The 8,995-nt window shown below is 33.1% G+C and overlaps 1 non-coding gene across 1 annotated transcript; it reads left to right on the forward strand.

Moving 5' to 3' along the window:
- The first annotated feature begins 3,543 nt into the window (after positions 1 to 3,543).
- LOC140876868 (small nucleolar RNA R71) lies at positions 3,544 to 3,654 on the forward strand. The gene has a single exon (XR_012149099.1). It is a non-coding gene; the product is annotated as a small nucleolar RNA R71 (small nucleolar RNA).
- Positions 3,655 to 8,995: the final 5,341 nt, after the last annotated feature.

Genomic DNA, 8,995 nt, shown 5'->3' on the forward strand with positions numbered 1-8,995 from the left:
ACAATACTTAAACAAATAAGGATCATCCCAATAAAATTTTTTGACCTCTTTCAAAAATTTATTTTTATCTTGTGAACTCCAATGAGAAGGCATTTTATTTGTCACAAGAAAATTTACAATATTAGCAAACCAAGGCATAGTAGTAGCATAAAATAGTTGATCATCCGGAAAATTTTCATTTATTGGTATTTCATTTTGAGATGATTCAGAAATTATTCTTGATAAATGATCGGCTACTACATTTTCTTTTCCTTTTTTATCTTTTATTACAAGATCAAATTCTTGTAACAACAAAATCCATCTTATTAATCTTGGCTTAGCATCTTGTTTATTTGATAAATATTTTATGGCAGAATGATCAGTGTAAACAATAGTAGTAGAACCAATTAAATAGGATCGAAATTTATCTAATGCAAACACTACTGAAAGTAATTCTTTTTCAGTTGTTGAATAATTGATTTGAGCACTATTTAATGTTCTACTTGCATAATAGATCACATAAGGTTTACCTTCTTTTCTTTGTCCTAACACGGCTCCTACAGCATAATCACTTGCATCACACATTAATTCAAATGGTAAAGACCAATCAGGAGATTGTAAAATAGGTGATGTAGTTAAAAGATTAATTATTTTTTAAAAGCAGTTTCACATTCTTGAGTCCATTCAAATTGTGCATCTTTTGTTAAAAGATTTGAAATTGGTTTCGATATTATGCTAAAATTTTTTATAAATCTTCTATAAAATCCCGCATGACCCAAAAATGATCGAATTTCTTTTATCGTGTTTGGTGATGGTAAATTAGCAATAACATCAACCTTAGCTTTATCAACTTCAATTCCTTTTTCAGATATGACATGCCCTAACACAATTCCGGATTTAACCATGTAGTGACATTTTTCCCAATTTAAAACAAGATTTTTTTCTTCACATCTTTTTAAAACTTCTTCCAAATTTTTAAGACAGTTTTCAAATGAGTTTCCAAAAACAGTTATATCATCCATAAAAACTTCCACAAATTCTTCAATCATGTCACTAAAAATACTTAGCATGCATCTTTGAAAAGTAGCCGGGGCATTACATAAACCAAATGGCATTCTTTTAAAAGCAAAAGTTCCGAACGGACAAGTGAAAGTAGTTTTTTCTTGATCTTCTAATGATATTGGTATTTGATAATACCCCGAATACCCATCAAGAAAACAATAATAAGGATTACCTGCCACTTTCTCTAAAATTTGATCTAAAAATGGTAACGGAAAGTGATCTTTTCTAGTTGCATCATTTAATTTTCTATAATCAATGCACATACGCCAACTAGATGGAATCCTAGCTTGTAATAATTCTCCCTTTTCATTTTTTATAACAGTGATGCCTGATTTTTTTGGTACTACTTGTGTTGGACTTACCCATTTACTATCCGAGATTGGATAAATAATTCCGGCATCTAATAGTTTTAAAACTTCATTTTTAACAACTTCTTTCATGTGTGGATTTAATCTTCTTTGTGGTTGTTGATATGTTTTAGCATTTTCTTCCAAGTGAATTCTATGTGTGCAGATTAAAGGATTTATACCTTTTATATCTTGCAAAGTCCATCCAATTGCATTTTTGTGTTTTTTAAGTAGTGTTATTACATCTTCTTCTTGTTTTGGTAAGAGGGTAGAAGATATTACAATAGGATATGTTTGATTTTCACCAAGAAAAGCATATTTTAGTTCTATTGGCAAGGGTTTTAATTCAAGTTTTGGATGATCATTTTCTTTTACTTCTTCAAGTTCATTAATTTCTTCAAATAACTTTGATTTAAAAACATTTTTTGAATCAAAACTTTCCACTAAACAAACTTCAGATTGTTGATTTAAGTTTTCTTGGTGTATATTTTCTTCCACAATTGTTTCTATTGCATTATCATCTTCATCTTCATTAATACTTGGTTGTTTACATAAATTGAACACATTAAGTTCTAAAGTCATATTTCCAAAAGACAATTTCATTATTCCATTTCGACAATTAATTAAAGCATTTGAAGTTGCTAGAAATGGACGTCCCAATATTACTGGAATTTCGTTATGTACTTCTATTGGTTGTGTATCCAAGACAATAAAATCCACAGGATATATGAATTTATCGACTTGAACTAACACATCTTCTACGATACCTCTAGGTATTTTGATTGACCTATCGGCTAGTAAAAGAGTGACAGATGTAGGTTTTAAATCTCCCAACTTAAGCTTTTCATAAACTGAATAAGGAATTAAATTCACACTTGCTCCCAAATCTAACAAAGCTTTTTTAATTTTATTTTTTCCAATAATACATGAAATTGTTGGACAACCGGGATCTTTATATTTCAAGGTAGAATTATTTTGAATAATAGAGCTTACTTGCTCCGTTAAGAATGCTTTCTTCTTTACATGCAATTGTCTTTTTACAGTACATAAATCTTTTAAAAACTTTGCATAAGAAGGAACTTGTTTAATAGCATCTAATAATGGAATATTTATTTTTACTTGTTTAAAAACTTCATAAATATCAGAATCATTTTTTTGTTTTTTATTATTTACTAATGCATGAGGAAAAGGAACATGTTTATTTATTTTATCATCAATTTTCTTATTTTTAGGACTCAAAGCATCATCTTTCTCAAAAGTATCAGGATTTGAATCCTTACTCTTTGAGTTTAATTGATCTTTGTTTTCATCACTATATGGATCATTAACTATTTTACCACTTCTAAGAGTAATAACAGATTTTACTTGATCAAATTTTTCTTGATTTTGATTTTTAGGATTAGGTTGTGGTTGAGATGGAAATTTTCCTTTTTCATGAATATTAAGTGCAGATGCAAATTTTGCAAGAGTTTCTTTCAAATCATTCATAGATTGAATGTTTTGAATATTGATAGACTCTTGCTTTTGAATGTATGCATGAATTTCATCTTCAAAATTTTTTCTTGGAGGTGGGATATAAGGAGCATAACCTTGATGATTTTGGTTATTTTGAAAAGGTTGTTGTGAAGGTTGTGCATTATTATCGTTCCTCCAACTAAAATTGGGATGATTTCTCCAACCAGGATTGTATGTTTGTGAAAAAGGATCTAATGTTGGTTTTTTAAAATTGTTAACATAATTGGCTTGTTCATGGAGACATTCTTTAAATGAAGGCAAAGTAGGACAATTTTTTGTAAGATGATCATGTGTGTCACATATATGACAAACAATTTCTTGAACACTTTTTAATTGATCACTCTTTTTCATTTCTAATGACTCGATTTTTCTTGCTAAAGATGCAAGTTTAGCTTGAACATCTACATCATCTTTAAGATGATAAATACCACCCCCATTTGTTGAATTATTGGTTTTACTTGGTGGTTCAATTGAGCCTATATTATCCCAATTTTGAGCATTTTCTGCTAATGACTCCAAATATTCCATAGCTTCATTTGGGTTTTTATCTTCAAAAGTTCCATTACACATGAATTCTATCATTTGCCTATCTTTAGGTATTAAACCTTCATAAAAGTGAGAAACTATTCTCCATATTTCAAAACCATGATGTGGGCATGTATTAAGTAACTCTTTATATCTATCCCAACATTGATAAAATGTTTCCCCTTGTTTTTGAGAAAAAGTTGTAATTTGTCTTTTAAAAGAGTTTGTTCTATGGGAAGGAAAAAACTTTTTAGAAATTGTTGTTGCATTTCTTCCCATGATCTTATTGAACTTGATCTCAAATTTTGCAACCATGTTTTAGCTTTATCTTTTAAGGAAAAAGGGAAAAGCTTTAATCGAACAGTATCCATGCTACAATTTTGATCATTATAAGTGTTGCAAACCTCCTCAAATTCTCTTAAATGCAAATATGGATTTTCAGAATCTAAGCCATGAAAATTTGGTAAAAGTTGAATGACTTGTGGCTTAAAATTGAAATTAGATGCATCAGGAGGAAAAACTAAACAAGATGGTGTACTAGTTCTTATTGGATTCATATGGTGCCTAAGTGTTCTTGGTTGTTCATGTTCTTGATGATGATTATTATTATTATTATCATCTTGATTATTAGAATTATCGTCCATGTTTAAAATATTTTCAGTTACTCGAACAAGTCTACCACTTTGTTTACGACTCCAAACAATCATACAATTAAAAACAACATACTATTTACATAATAACAAAATTAAACTTAATTTATACCTCCCCGGCAACGGCGCCAAAAACTTGCTACAACTTAAATTGTAATTCACCCAAGTGTAGGTTGTCTGCAAGTAATATACTCGTGAGTACGAGATCGATCCACGGAGAGGATGTTGTAAGTTTAATTTTAGCAATAATATATTATAGATGAAAATATTATTATAAAACTTCAAATACACAAATTATAAAATTGTCAAGGTTTCAAAGGTTCATTGTTGGTTTATTTAAGATTGCTTAATAAAAATAAATAAAAGAAACTAAAATAAAAATAAACATAAAAGAACAATGAAATATTTAAACAAGTATATCATATAATATAGTTCCCACTATATTAATATCAGATTAACCGATATTTAATACATGGTACCCATAATATATATATAGATGAATAAATATAAACATAAAAAGAACAATTAAATATTTAAACAAGTATATCATATAATATAGTTCCCACTATATTAATATCCACCGATATTTAATACATGGTACCCATAATATATATATAAATGCATAAATATAAATTGACATAAAAGTAAATGTTAGATCAAATCACAATATTTTATTTAGAACAACCGGCAGAGCCACGCTATCGTCTAAATAAAATATATGACTTTATGTTAGATGCGATAAAGTAAATGTTAGTTGCGGAAAAGTAAAAGTTAGATGCGAGAAAGTAAATGTTAGTTGCGGAAAAATAAATGTTAGTTGCGATAAAGTAAAAGTTAGATGCGATAAAGTAAATGTTAGTTCAAATCACAATATATTATTTAGAACAACCGACAGTGTCACGCTATCGTCTAAATAATATATATGACTTTATTATAAATAGATACATATATTTATAGTATATAATTATTGTAGTAATTATTGTATCATATTTGACAACAAATCAAGGTAACCACATTCAAGGTACCAAGCATTTGATGTAAATAGATAACAACAAATCATCCAAAATTATACCTACAAATAAAGATCAATTAGTAAAAATAAAAATAGAAAAGAAAAGAATATACAAAATATAGACAATCTTACTTGACCAACAATGAAACCTTTTCACCTTGACATAAAAAGATTTAGCTTTCCATGAACATGAAACTCAAGAATAAAGATAAAAGAAATTTCATACTTGAACTTGAGAAACTTGCACACTCAAACTTTTATTCTCACACACACAATATTTATTTTACAAATGAAGAATTCTCTACACTCTTGCACACTACAAAGCTTATACAACACATCTATTTATAGGCCAAATGAGAGGAAGAGTCCAAGGCTCATTAAATGTGAAATAGTAAAGTTGGTGGGTGCTTGTCTCCTTGAATGTCAATACCATGACCCAACTTTAATTGGCATGTTTGATGCCTTAGACCACCGATTCAGCCTTTCTTTTCAACATAGAACACGTAGGATATTTTGTGTAGCTGTGTTTGGACAACTCATTCACCCCTTTTGGATAAAATATGAAATACTTATGATATTTTTACTCCAAGCTGGTCATAGTAAAAGTAAATCTATCTCCATTTTGATGTTTTATTATTTTGATCATCTTAATGAAGTTTTTGGAATTTCTTGTCTTCTACAAAGTTGAAGATGCCTCTTTTGTGATTCTACAGGTTTTGAGATTACTCCATTATGACCACTGTAGCTTGAGTAATTTTATTTTTACCAAACCTGCGCAAACCGTAAAATATAACATTTTAGTAAAACATTTAAATATAAACACATAACACTAAAATAATACAACTTCATAATTTTAATTAAACTTAAATTTTAAAACACACTTTTTAACATATAAATAATTACAAATTTTAAGTTTCATCACCACGTGGCTCTTTTTAGGGCTTTGGGTACTCTTATTTTAGAGTTGGAGTAGAGAATATATTCTATCATAGTCAGACAATGTTTGACATAGTAGCGGAGCAGTGCTCGTGTAGCGGAGCCGTGCTCGAGGCTGTGGAGCTGCAGCAGGGGTGTGCCCCTAGTTGCGTGATAGTCGCCATCAGCGGGCTGACGACAGAAGCATGTATAGCTATGGTCTCCTTAAATTATTTAGGATTATGCAGTAGCTTAGTTAAGGCTTTTAGATCTAAATGAATGATGCATGAGTATTTGCATTGTAGATAGATTGTAGGCTTGGAACCTAGAGTGGGACTGCTAGGACTTCCTGTAGTAAGGTACGTAAGTACTGACTGAGATGACCAGCATAATATATATTGTATGTGTTGCATGAGTATGTGCTACTTGTTTCGTATGTTTTACCGCTTTAGCACATGCATATTTTTACGGTAGACTGCATCTGGTATGATGCGAGTCTAGACAATTTCCATCAGTGATGAGTTACTCCTTATGGATCCCTGTCTGGGGACACTTAGACCCTGGTTTTGCTATCACTAGGAGCGACCACGACGGTGGAGTAGACGCTATAGTTGATAGGTGAATATAGGAGCGGCACCACAGACTCGCTATCCGATATTGCCCTGTATATTCATGGTGCCTCTGAGTCCTGTTTTTACCCTCTTTTTAAATACACTTATGTTCTGCATATATTATATATATCATTTCTTTCGTATTGAGCTTAGAGCTCACGTCTAGTATTTTTTGTATGTCTGGACACCCCATTCCACAGGGCATGTGTAGGTGCAGGTTTGAGCACCAGGAGCTTGGAGTAGCCAGTGACCAGTGAAGACAACAGGATTAGCTGTACGTCTTTACCCTTAGGATTATTTGTAATTTGATTGGGTTGTATATTGGCTTATTTAACCGGTTGTATTCTATCGGTCTGCTTTTATTTAAGTCTTTCGCAGCGATTAATTTTAAATGCATGCTTAATTATGCTCTAACTCTGATTAGGTAGTGGATCCAGGTTGAGTCGCTACATGAGGTAGCCCTCCCCACTTGAATCTAAGACATGACATGCCTTTTGAGCCGAAACAAGTGGCATCGGAGGTCGTGCTCCCTCACCATAAAATTACCAGCTATTACCCTCATCCAGATGAAATTGTACCAGACGCTGATAACAATCCACAATAGCGTGATATAAAGTCAGCAAATCTATTCCCAAAATACAATCAAAATCTTCCATCGCTAGAATCATCAGATTAGCAGACAACACATGACCCTCAAACTATAGAAGGCAACCCATCACTAGACTCTTAGTTACTACCTCGTGCTCCAGCGGAGTAGATACAACTAAATCCAGGTCTAATGATACATAAGGCAATTTATGTCTCTTAACAAAACGGCTAGAAATAAAAGAATGCGATACTCCAGTATCAATTAAAACAAGTGCAGGAATACCACATAACGAAAATGTACCTGCCAACATGCGATCGCTTTACTCTGTAGCCTCCTCCTGAGAAAGAGAAAATACCTGCCCTTGAGTACGTGGGTGAAGACTGGAAGAACTATGTGGTGGTGGTGGTTGACGTGGATAAGTAGAATATTGAGATCCAGCCTGTGATCCCGATCCACTAGCAGCTCCCATACGAGTAGAACAATGCCTCCGCAGATACCCTTGCTCGTCACAAATAAAACAAGCACTATATACCTTCCGACAGGCTTTAGTAGGATGATTTCCACCACAATGATTACAACGGTCATTCTTCTTCTTCTTCCCAAATCGAAACATGCCTTGAGATCCAGAAGAAGTAGTAGTAGAAGAATATGTAGTACCTAATTGCACAACAGATTGGGCCCTAGGCCCAAGAGATCCACTAGGCTGTCCTGACATCATCAGTTGTGCCCGTCTATTGCTATTTTCCACTTAACGGCACCGATTAACAAGAGTCTCATATGATGTCGGATCATCACAAACAACCTGTGAATAAATATTCTGATTGAGGCATTGTAGAAATATATCATACTTGGACGCATCACTCTCATTGATGTGGGGACTGTAAGGTAGCAGATCAATGAATCGCTGCTGATATTCATCAATAGTCATGGATCCCTGCCTCAGCGTAAGTAACTACATAGATCGTGCCTGACGGACAGCTGGAGGAAAATAAAGTCTCTGGAACTGCTGATGGAAATCCTCCCAAGTCACCCGTCCTCTCTCATTACGCGCCTGAGCAGACTTGGAGTCCCACCATAAGTGTGCTCGTCCATAGAACAAAATCAAGAACTTCCAGATTCTGCTCCTCAGTACACTCGAAAGCACAAAAATCACTTTCGATCCTAGCCATCTAGTTCCTTGCCTCCTCAGGATTCTCGCCTCCCATCAAGGGTTTCGGTCCTACTTGCAGAAATATATTGATAGTATAGAGACATCTATCCTCTTGGTAATGGCGATGATGATGATGATGACCTCCTGCCTGGCCAACACTACCATGTCTCTCGTCACCTTTTTCAACCATATCTGAAAAATATTTGCACATTTAAATCCCAAATGCACAATAATTACTCAATACTAGACTAAATCCCAAAATCTATGCATGCTCTGATACCACAAATGTAGTGACCCTGCATAGAATCACCTACTAACTGGCAACTATGACATGCATTAATCGTAATTAAAACATAGTCATTTAACAGAGTAAAACATGCGGAAACAACCCATAATTTACTTAAAACTTAGTATAAATGTTCAAAGCTTAAACTCAGTAGTGTTATAACCATATCGAAGAAAATAAAACTGTTTAAAACATTATACAGCTATAACGAATACTGCTGTGTAAAATGTCCACTGAAAGCTCTTGCTCCTAAGTCCTGCCTCAAAGTACCAGCTCTGTAATGGACTAGGACTCTCTCGTCTGCCCAGCCATATTCTCAACTCATGGACTTCTCCCCACCTGGATGGGGGAGTT

Source organism: Henckelia pumila, chromosome 1, assembly GCF_033568475.1.
Source record: "Henckelia pumila isolate YLH828 chromosome 1, ASM3356847v2, whole genome shotgun sequence".
In the NCBI taxonomy this organism is placed as follows: Eukaryota; Viridiplantae; Streptophyta; class Magnoliopsida; order Lamiales; family Gesneriaceae; genus Henckelia; species Henckelia pumila.